At 45.5% G+C, this 12,013-nt stretch overlaps 1 protein-coding gene across 4 annotated transcripts in view; it reads right to left on the bottom strand.

Annotated features, from left to right (window-relative positions):
- PLXNB1 (plexin B1) overlaps positions 1-5,302 on the bottom strand; it is a 74,317-nt gene extending 69,015 nt beyond the window's left edge. For 3 of the 4 annotated variants that reach the window (XM_039558863.1, XM_039558862.1, XM_039558864.1), the window contains exon 1: positions 5,260-5,302. The gene's annotated coding sequence lies outside the window, so the exon portion shown is untranslated. The remainder of the gene's footprint in view (positions 1-5,259) is intronic. The other variant, XM_039558865.1, reaches the window with a different exon arrangement.
- Between the last annotated feature and the right edge of the window lie 6,711 nt (positions 5,303-12,013).

Genomic DNA, 12,013 nt, shown 5'->3' with positions numbered 1-12,013 from the left:
GCTTGGCCAGCTGTTCACAGAGGTTGGCATTTCTTTATGGAAACTAGAGACCCCAAAAATTCTTCAGTGTCACACAGGAGGATGAGGGCATGGGCACTTGTAGGCACAGAGGGATTTCAAGAGCACACAATCTTCAGGAGTTAGGATCAGACTGGGGAGACAGGTGGCACTCCAGTTCTTAATGTAACTCCACACAAAGAGCAGGGAAGACACTTAACCAAACTGTGAAATGGTGCAGTACAGGAAAGCTAAAAGAGCAGAGATTGAAACAAAAATTATTTTGAAATGACATGCATGGGCAGAAACCCTCAGCTGAAAACACTACTTCTATGTAGTAATTTTCAGAATTATTATAACAGGGTAAGATGTCAAACATACCCATTCTATTTATAGAATGACATGCAATTTAGTCAGAAAACAAGTTTCATCAGCATAAATGCTTGAACACAATCAGCTTCCTCCACCTGCACAGTTCCAGGCACGACTACTCTCCTGCCATGGCAGAGCTGCAGGGAGGGGTAGGACACAAGGACTGCATTCTCCTTGGAATAACTTCAGCAGCAGGATGAACCCCATCATTGCTACTCAATACCACATTATGCTGAGATAAGCTGACACACATGTTTTTTTCACTGAAACCCAGAAGCACTGCCTTTAATTTCAGAATTAAGGAAAAGTGCAAAGGGAAGGAGAATGGTGATGACTTGAAATTGTCTGCACCTGCAGATACAAAGCAACAGCAATCCATTTAGTCAATACCTTACAGCTGTGTATCCCAGTTGGCTCACCACAGATTCCATGTGGGTATCTGGAGCAAGCGGTGACACAATTCCTAAACTCCAGTCCTCTGTACAGAACCAGCCTAGCTAAACCACCACCAGAAGCAAAGATCAACCCACTTACAGCCTGTGACATAGGGATGAGAGACTTCCCACACGAGATAAACCAGGAATAGATACAAGTAGCAAGATAAAATTACAGTGTTCAGATACTTCAAGAAGGGAAACGAATTATCGTTTCCTAAAAGGGAGTAGCTATGAAGTTGCAAGAATTTTGAGAGCAGCAGCCTTGGTGCAGAGCAGAGGCTGGGGAAACTCAACAGTTCCAGGCTGTTCCACAGTTAAACTTCAGAGCCAAAAGCAAAGCAAAATCTCACACGTTTAGCAGGCACAGAAGAAGTGATCCTAACAGTACTTGCAGGTTTTATACTGCAAGCAAATCACTAAAGTTCACATTCAATTAAAGTCTGGCATCTGGAAAATTTCTTAGGATCTGTTTCATTTGAAGATTCATTTCACATTTTGATCAACATCTAAAATCAGATCATGCTACCACAAAGTTCTTTTCTACTCCATTTTCACCTCTTTTTCGAGATTGGCAGGCAGGACTTTAAAGTGACATTCTAAAATTAAATTCAAGATATTAGAAACCATTTAAAAATTGATTAAATAGCAAAAAAACAAAAAAACAAACAAACAAACAAAAAAAAAAACCACCCAAAAAAAAACCAGAACCAAAAAAACACCCCAAACCAACCAACCAACCAAAAAATACCAAAACCAAAAAAAACCAAACCAAACCAACAACAAAAAATCGACCTAAACTGAAACCATTCATTTCTTCTTTTTTCTTTCCCTCACAAGCATGGGGAGGCAGTACTTACTTCTAGTTAATGAAAAGAAGACCTAAATTGTTTCCTGGAACCTCAAAATAGCTCAGATGTCTTAGTTACTACTTGGCTGAAAAAAAATTATTAGCAGTGAAAACAAGTCCTCCGCATTTATTACTTAAGCAGGTGGGGAGGAGAGGCAGAGCCTTAAAGAGCTCACACCAAAGCACTGTGGTTCTTCCATTAGTCAGGGCTGCATGTCAGTACAGGTTGGAACATCCTCCTTCATGTTTTTGCACCTTTGCAGCTTAGCAAATCTGAGCTCCAGCAACTACAACCCTGGCCAGTTTATTAAGCAGGGGAGCATCTCAGTTATCACTGCGGCAAACCACAGCACGCAGTCTCTGATTCTTCATGGTTCCAGAGAAACATGCAGGTAGCAAAACCCCCTCCATGCTGTTTTTAGAGAGGCCCCTGGACTCAGTGTGCCACCGGGAAAGGTCCTTTGGCTTTCACCACTGTGCTGGAGTAAAGACTGTACAAGACGTGAGTTTACTGTTTTCCAATTAAATTAAGCATCTACTCTGCCTTCCAGAACAGTGGTATCATGTCATGAGACTGTGCACATGCTCCTACTGCCTCAATTGCTTGTTTCTGAAAAACACACACAAGAATTTATAGGAATTGTCTTCCGGCACTGAGACGAAACCAGACAAAGCTCAAAAAATGATCAATATGAATCTTCTCTAAAGACATCATCACAACCATCAGGTCATCAAAGACGCCTCCAATAATAGGACAGGGAAAATGATACCAGCACAATGAAAGACCAGCTGGCACATTCCCATAAAGGCAAAAGCAGCCCTCCTGTGGTTTTGATGAACAGCAGAAGATGAATCCTTTCAGATACAGTAATCCTGCAATCAGATACTCACAAGAACCACAAATAAATGCAAATCAAATCCAGGGCTTTAACAGATTATAGGGAATGCAAAGGAGAGTCAGTAGAACACACCAGATCCCAGCACACAGAGCACAAAGACATTTCACTGAAGATCCAGGTGAGCAAAAAGGGCACCAGTCCAAGCCCTGCTTCCTGAAACTAGCTTGTATCTAGAGGGCTAATTCTTACAAGGAAGCAGGCAGGCTCATGCCTCCTCTGACTGCTACCACCCTGCACAGCCTGCAAGCTGGGATGAATCAAAGTCCTATCATCTTCCTCCAAGATGCCCTTATGCAAGATTGGGAGGGTTCAGCTCAGAACTTGGCTACAACAAACAATTTGAAGTTTCAGGAGAAAAAAAAACAACAGCTACAAACAAAACCAGAACAGATGGAGATGCTGTCAGCAAGGAGAAGAAACTGAAGTCCTTGTGAGTTTGCTTTGACAAGCAACAGGAAGAACTAAGACAGAAAAGATGACAGAAGACAAATAATGTCAATCTACCCAATTCAGCAGTAAAGCTTTTACCAGAAAAAAATCTCTGGCATTTCTGGGGAGTGGCTGCTTCATCTTCTTCTGAACTACTCCACGTCTGTTGTTCTCCCTCTCCAGCTGACACTAAAACTTATGCTGGAAAAGATACAATGCTTCCCTGCACCCATCACTGCTGGCTAAAGGAACACTCCAGAAAGCAAATAGCAACAGTGGAAGATAGCAAGTGCAATTACTTTTGTCTTCTGTTGGACAGTGCTGGATAGCACACACCCTACACAGGCAACCTGGGTGGGTGCTTTTTCCTTCAGAGCACACCCAACATACAACTGGTACTGCTTAATTTGGCAGGCAGCCTCTCTCCAGGCTCACGGGGCCACCTTCGGCAGCAACAGATACTTTTCAGGCTCGTTCAGTCCTTGCAGGCTCTGCTGGCATTGCCAGGAAAGCCCAAGCATGCCAGCAGCAGCAACACTCCAGCAACAACCCCGCTTCACACAAAGACTGGCACTGAAGGGAACGGCTCTGCACACTCATTACAGCCCTCTGTCAGCTATTCCCTCTGCCCTTATATGGGAACATCCCGTGGCCCCGCTGGGAATATGATGCTGTTGGTGGACATGAAAGGTAAGGCAATACCTGAGCTGTCAGCAGGCAAGGGCAGAATTTTTCTGTCCTGAAAAGCAGTCAGAGTCTTGGAGCCTGAACTCTTTACAGCACTCACATGGGAGAAAGTAGAGATTAAAAGTGTCAACTGCTGACAGTCTGCACCCACCTTTCTCAAGAGTTATGCTGGTGATTTTAATCTTATTAAATATTGTTAATCGTATTACTAACCTAACTCTTTTCACATGTTGGAAGAAATTTAAAGAGAAAATTCCATATATGACCATGCTATAGTAAATGCTTTCTAGCCAAGTCTCAGTTCAGGGCAAGTCCCTGGCTTGCAGATTCCAGTTAAGCTGCACACAGGTGTGGATGTGCACAGAAATAGTCCGCTCAGCACCAGACTACCTACGAGTCACCTTCCCTGCCAGATTCTTCTCCGTCCATAACTTGTTTGCTTTCTTCTCTTGTGATTCTGCTAGGCATTGCTGGCCTCTCAAAGTGACCCTATTAAAACCTGTGAAATTCCATGCCCCATTTGTAACAAGGGGAAACACCAATTTCCCCATTAGAATGCAAAACCATGTAGCACAACAGCTCAGTGCATCAGCTTCCCCCTGAATCAGGGTGAATGCTTCCATCACTGGCTTAGCTCCCTGACATCACACAGACATATCATTAATATAAGTCATCGATTGATGAATTTCATACACAAGGCAGAACACTTCTGTGATTCCCTTTCAAAAAGTGAGGTCACAAATGAGCAGATCACATTCAGCCTTACACAGAATAGAGCACTTGTTTAAGTAAAATACTGACCCCGCTGTTTTACAACACTCAGGGTTGCAGCCCCTTCCTCTTTGTAACTACAGCAGCACTCCAGATACTCTCCCAGGACTACTCCTGTTCCAGACTGTTGCCCTGAGATAAAGCAGCAGCCACAGAAAGTTTACATTTAAGAAAATAAAGATCTCAAATTGCAACTCCTGGAACACAAAACACACCTGCTCAGAGGGGCCCAAACACTTGCTGCAAACTCTTTCAAAAAGAATGTGTTCAAGGTGGAAAACGAGATCTCCAGACCAACAGGAATTACCCAGTCAGTGCGCTCCGAGGCGCGGGGCGAGGGCCGGGCAGCTCTTGCAGCGCGGCCGCACGGGCTGCCCGACCCTCCGCCCGGTGCCACCTCCCACCGACCCCTGCCCAGGTCGCGGGGGGCTCGCCTGGTCCCACTACTCCCCGCATCCCGGCAGTGCTACCGCCGGTGGAGGGGCTCGCCAGCCCCGCCGCCCGCTCCTCCTCCTCCTCCTCCTCCTCCGGGGCGCGGAGCCGCGGCGACCCCCGCCCTCCTCCCCGCAGAGCCCGCCGCAGGGACGGCTCGGGGCGGGGGCTTTCCCAGCCCACCGGAGCCCCCTCGCCCCGCCCGGGAGGCGCCGCCGCTCCGGAGGGGCCGCGCCCATCCCCCCACGCGGAGACAAAGCGCGGCCCCCGGGCGGCACCTGCCGCCGGCCGCTGACCCCCGGCAGCGCTTCCTCGCCCCGGGCCGGATGCAGCGGCCGCAGCAGCCCGCGCCGCCCTCCCCACGGTCCCGGTGCCCGCCGCCCCTCACCTGCCGCGGCGCCCGTCCCGCTCCGCTCCCGCCGCCGCCGCCGAGCGCTGCCCGCACCGAGCCGCGGAGCGCCCGCCCCGCCCCGCTGCCCGCCGGCCGCCCCGCCCCCGCCGCGCTCCTCCAATGGCAGCCGCCCGCTCCGCCGAGGCCCCGCCCCCAGCGCGGCCCCGCCCCGCGGCATCCGGCTGCCCCTCCCGGGCGCGCGGCCGGCGGCGAGACCCCATTGGCTGGCGCGGAAGGGGGCGTGGCCGGCGGCGCCTCCGCGCCCGGGCCGTGCCCGGGATCCCCGTCCCGGCGGGCGGGCGGCTGCTGTCGCTCGGGACAGCGAGCTCTGCCTTTACCGACCGAGGCCTGGGCAAGGCGGGTGTTCTGCACGATGCCGCCAGAACGAGTGGCGGCTGCCGGCCGGTCCGAGTGCGCTGCGCTGCGCCAGAGTGGTCCGCGGCGCCGCTGATGAGAGCTGGGCTTAAAGATGTGTATTTTTGAAGAAATGGCAGCATTTCTCTTGTCTCTGCGTTTGTAGCAATATAACTTTGCAGTCAGGCTCGACAAGCCTTTGTGCTCGGCTCTCCTCAGCCAAGGGGTGCGAGTGAGTGGGAAGTTTGTCGCCCTGTACTCACACAGCATCGGGAGGCTTAGGCACAGCCCAGATCCAATTTGCAGTGTACCAGCACATTAGCGAGATTGAAGAATGTGACAAAAGCATAGTTTATCTCCCGCTGCAAAACAGCGAAGGACATACCGTTCCAGCTGAAAGTCGGTGGTGACAAAAGCACCATAAATCAGAAGCGCCTGAAGTGATATGTCTAATATAAACTGACTGCTGGTTTTGTGATTTTTATTCCTGAGAAGCTGGAAGCTCCAGTTATGAGCAGAGCAGAGGCTGGCGCTCTATGTAAGAGACAAAGGCATTTCTTGCCACTGAGAACTGACTGCATAAAATCCTCTCTCTGAATTAGGGGTAAGTTCTGTCAGTAACAGCTCTACAGAGGGACAGAATTAATGCTCCCATTTTTCTCGCTGACACTGTAACTTCTGTGTTCCCCAGATGTGCTGTGTTCTGCTGTGTTGTTGATCAGCGAATATACAGTTAGTCTAACAACTGACTTGCTATACATGCAGTGACTGAGTGTAAGTACTGGTCGTTTGCCTACAGAGCTGACTGCCAGATGTTTGGCAGTCGCAGACAAAAGATGGAGTTATGCCTTAAGCACCTAGCCACAAATTCTGTGTGTAGAAAAGAAAACATTTCTGAGGATGTGAAGAAGTGATGCAGGAGCTGTAGGTAAAAGCAAACTGAGGAAGAGTGCACTGGCCTGGGTTGGGCAAGGTACAGAATTTGCCTTATGCCAGGGGTGCCCATCACTTCTTTTTGGCTACAGATGAAGCTACAGATCTCCACTGAAGACATAAAGCTGCTCTGAAAGTCTGAATCAGGCTTTCCTCCCACATGCATTTCTGACATTTCAGAGGGACATAGTTGGTACAAATCCCATGTCCAGAACTGTCATTAAACATCTACTGTCTTTGTTACAATACACCAGTCTCTCATACTCCCACCCCCAGCCCCAAAATTTTATGAAGGAAAAAATATATCTGAAAGTTTAGAGATGCTGAACAGTCCCCAGGATCTGGCAGCATGACCACAGTCTCCCAAAGGAAGGATTATTTCAGAGGCAACTGAAAGAGAGGCTGGCTGCCTCTCTGGACCTTTGCTCCTTGGCCCTTCATTATGCTGAAGAGTCCTTGGGGCCTGCTGTGTGCAGAGCCCACGAGGACTCCCATGAGGAGATGATCCCTTACTTGTTCTTCTCCCAACACAGAAAAAGCCATCCTATTACCACACCCCACCCGCTGAATCGCTCTTCAGCTTAGAGCTCACTGAGTTATCATCTCACTAATCAGAGACATTTTAACTGCACTCAAATTGCATCCACCAAAATCCAGTCTGGGTGACTAAGAGCATTTAAAAAAAAAAAAATCCCAACTTTTTTTTGCTCCAACCCATTCCTGACTCAAAACACTAATCCCCTTCATGCCTTTCCTCCAGAGCCAGTCCCAACCTGCAGCCCCTTCTGTCTGGTGAAAAACATCTGCAAGCTTCACTTAAAAAGCAGCAAAAACCCCCATGAGAGCATGTTTGAAAGGAGAAGCTTTTCCTTCTGTCCCATGGCAGGGTTGGTGCAGGGAACTGGATACAGGGCCTGCCTTGGGAGCAGGACAAGAAGAGGTTCTGTGCACTTTAGAGATGTTACAGTGCCCCCCTCCCACCCCTCTTATAGCACTCCTGAGTGACAAGGATATTATAAAACCACTGTGGGATTAAACATTCCCCCTTCTGGGAGGAGTTTTTAACAGTCTGCACAAAAATTTTGCAGTTCTTTAAAAAACCCAAACAAACCAATCAAACTCTAGAGAAAAAGCTAATTTTCAAACACTATACAGCTGAAAATGGTGTCACACAAAGAACAAACATATTGAGGAACAAATTAAAACAATCTTTGATTTTCATTTGTTCAGAAAGTTTGGTTAGTTGTGTTGTTTTTAGTATATTTAAATCCCTAAAGGATCCTTTTCTGTAAAACCCCTTGTTAATGTCTGGTTCTAAGCAGGTTAGCTAAGTTTCTTACGTAACTATTATGATAATCACAAGGCTAGCAGCTGCTTATGCTCCTTTTGATTTCCTTCTTACTCTTCCTCCCCTCCAAGCAGGGGATGAGACGGGTTAAGAAAGTCACGAGGGATATGTGAATACTGTCTATAGCTTCCGGGAATAAAGTGTATTTAGAGCAGTAATTCAGGGACCAACAGAAGGTTCGTATCTGACTCCATTCCTTTCACGCTTTCAGTTTATCAGAACGTTTAGAAACAGCATTAAGGTCTTTGTTATGGCCATTTGGGCACCTACAGTTCTGCTGGCAGCAGTCTGTTGGTGTTTAAGGATTGGATTTTGAATACAAAAAGTACCCAACACCCCAGAACCTGCAGGGATAGAGCAACAGACTCTGAGCACACACCTATTTGCATGGGTTTGCTTTCCTCCCTGCAGAACACAGCAAAACAAGCTTGGGATGCTTGTGGCAATCCCTTTATCTTGGAGCTCTGTTGCTGTATTTAAGCACAGACCTTCTCAGATTATCCAACTGCCAAGCACCAGAAATCTCACTTCTCTATGCTTTATGAGTGAGGTCATGAATATAACTTGCTAGCAAAAATCTGGCAATAAAATACAGATCTAAATATATTATGGACAAATCCAGCATTGTCTCCCTTTTCCTAGCTCATGAAACTCACTCCTACTGCAAATCTCAACCCTGTTTCTGAGGTAAACAGGACATCTCCACCACTCCTCTGCTCCACAAAGAGGGAAGTATTTGTTTTAGAAGGTATGTTGTGAAAGGAACTGTCTTTTCCAAACAAACAGATGCAAAGAAATCAACAGGAGCACCTGCAACTTCCGACCAGGATCCTAGAATGCTGGAACATTTAAAACTCAAGCATAAATAAATAAATATATATCCTGATTGTGACACTACATCTAACTGCTTTTGTCCTGTCTTCTTAAGCAACATTTTCTAGTTCTCTCATGAGTGGAAGGAAGGGCAACTTTTCTCTTCAGAATGCACCTACTGTTAGAAGTCTGCAGTGACCTCATTCAAAGTTATTTCCATAGCCACGAGCTGTTTGCTTTTGAGTTACTGGTGGTTTTTCAAGGAGCAGTAAGAACTCAAAATAGCTTAGCATGGGCCAAGCTCAGGCCACTGCCACCCATTTTTCTATAGTTAATGTCTATCAAAGGGCTTCCTGTTGCTCTTACCAGGTTCTAACTCAGTTTCTGTGTCTTGCCAGACAGAAGAATTAATCTGAATGAACACTGGCTTCTTCTGACCTATACACAGTACCCAGGTCAGTCTCTGGCCTCACCAGACCTGTACATGATTTTGCGAACACCACCCCCTCGGATGAGCATTTGGGGCACAGGGCTGGCTGAGCCATCCTGCTGAGAGAGGTCTTTGCTAAGAGAGCAAGAATTCAAGTCTCAAAAGGCCTTAGCAAGCAGAACTTACTCGTTGAAGAAAGGATCTGCTGAGAGACCTCATTCCAAAAGTGAAACTCAACTATCTATTATAAAACCTTTTTAATAACCCAAAGGTATGCAACAGAACAACAGAATGTGGGTTGGCCTTTTTTCTGGTAATTTTATTTTTTCTTTACTAGAATAGACCTGAAGAGCACAGGCAACAAAGTATTCACTTAGTCCTGGCTGAATCATCAGGAAACGTGCACTGAGATGTCAAGTGCTTGTGTAAATCACTGCTGCAAATGTACCTGAACTGAGGTGAGTGCCCAGGTAAACACCCCCTATACGACAGCTCTGCTGGTTTTGTTCAAACTCATGTATTTGCTGTCTGTGTTACATGACAAAGGTTTAGCACAAAGTACTAAACAGATTATACATATAGTCCATGTTATAGCATCTTCCTGGCTATTGCCTTCAGCCAGCTCAGGTACAGCTGCCACTGCTGCAGCCACACCTTCTGGCTTTGGGGTGCACATACAGTAGATCATTGCCACAATGGAGTGATGATTAATCCAGGATTGAGGGAATACACAAATCTTCTCTCCTAATTATTATATAGTCACAGTTAATTACAAGGGTTTTTTCCTAATTGAAATTATTCTGCTGTCACTTCACATAGGAGGATTTAGCAAGGAAGAGCAGAACTAAGCGAGCCATGGTAATCACTTGTAACACAGAGCTGTGCCAGCTGCACACAGGATCTGTTCCTGAGTCTTCAAAACTCCCTACAAAGGGCAAGATCCAGTTATTTTCATCTTGATACACATCACACCTTCCAGCTCTTCTCAAATTTCAGGTTATGTCTTTTGAACAATCATTTATTACAGATTTATTTGCTATAGTTTACTGACTGTTCATACAGTCCTTGACTGACTTTTTCTTCCTGTAAATCTACATAGAGTTAAAGCTACAGACTACCATAATACTCTCTTTAAACGGGTAAAAAGCAGATGTCTTTAGAGCAATAAACAGCTCTTGGTTTTGTATTCTCATTTATTGTATAAAAGTTTAGCTTCAGACCTCTGCTCATTTTTGATGCCACCAAGTACAATTCAGTGAGTGCTGCCATGACTTTCAAGTTTAGCTGCCTAGCCTTCAGCATTTAAAAACCATGCTGATATATATAATCCACATGTTCAGTGATGTCAAATAATAAATTCAGCCAGTTACATAGTAAGGGGGGCCAATTTTATGTAGTTAAACTGAAAAAAACCTCAAACTCCAAACCAGAACAAACTTCTCAGTGACTAGTGTGGCAAATTACAAATAGAACCATTGTACTAGTCCTTCCCCTTTAACTACACATTTGTCTCATTTTCATCAAGCTCCTGCAAGAAATATAACCTGTAAAAATATATGTGAAATGATAAAATTAAATATTATAGATTTGAAGAATCCTATTGATCTGTATGCACACTTCTTGATACAGCTAAGTGTATGGGAGTTTTTATCCCAGTTCTGAAGCCAGCAGATCCAACTGCTTCCCTGACAAATACTTTTTACTCACTTCACACTCCAAATAATCAATGTGTAAATCAGCACTTCCCCAAACTACCTTTTGGACTTTCATCTCTCTTACAGGTAGTGAATCACCAAAGATCATTCCTAACACTGTTTCTTTATTCTGTCATTAGCACCCAGTGATCCAAATGAAGTTGGTGCCACATATGTCCCTGTCCCAAAGATCTTGCCATCTTAGGAGTTTATAATCAAAACCTCAAATTCTCTTAAAATAGGAAAAAGTCCCACCACACAGAGTGTGTATCAGACAGGATTCATTCCGAGTTGCTTACACAGAGGCATTACAACATGAAGTGAGCATGCTGCTCCTTTGTCTGCAAAGGTCCCACAGAAGTGCTTGTGACGCAGGAGTTCCACGTTGGATTTGCCTATCTGCTGCCATCACGGGGAGAAAATGATTTCTTATCTGAGCCATACCAGAAACCTTGTGTGAGGCCACACACAGATACTGATGTTCAGCTGTTCAGACAAGTGTTTTGCCTCAATCAGCCAATTTTCATCCTTCCAGGGAAAACAGGCAGCTGAACCTTTCACTCCTTTCCAAATATTATTTTGGAATAGTTTGTGTTTATTACTGCTAATGTACTGGCTTAAAAGCACCTGCTGTAGAGTAGCATTTCAATTTCCAGGCAGGACAAAATTAGAAAAAAAACCCCAAAATGACAAACCCAGAGAAAGTTCCAATGAGATACTAGCAAGGATAAGAAAGTGATTGCTCCATAGATGATTACTAAAACCACAAAATACCTTGGGAATGACGGGTTAAGGAGTCTGTAGAGAAAGTATAATTGGCTTATATTGTCAGAATAAACATCATGATACTTCATACAGCTCTGTATCAGAACCCTTTGCCTCTTTCCCTGCTTGCAAGCCTGGAAGGACATGCAGCTATCAGTAACAAAGAGCTGAACCTTCAGAAATGTTTTGGATACTTCACAACAAGCCATCCTAGGAAAAGGTTACGACGTGTAACTTCACTGTATTTTAGATTCATCATCTGGCTGTTTGTTAAAACGACTCCTGATGTACTGTGCATGAACAAATGGCAAAACTATGAAGAGATAAGGAGCAAAATATAGAGAATTATACATGAGGTACTTAGGTCAATGACACAGCAAAGGAACAGCTGGAACAGGAAATCACAAATCCAAC

This window comes from Corvus cornix, chromosome 12 (assembly GCF_000738735.6).
Source record: "Corvus cornix cornix isolate S_Up_H32 chromosome 12, ASM73873v5, whole genome shotgun sequence".
Lineage (NCBI taxonomy): Eukaryota > Metazoa > Chordata > Aves > Passeriformes > Corvidae > Corvus > Corvus cornix.
This window is presented reverse-complemented; position numbering and strand designations above follow the sequence as displayed.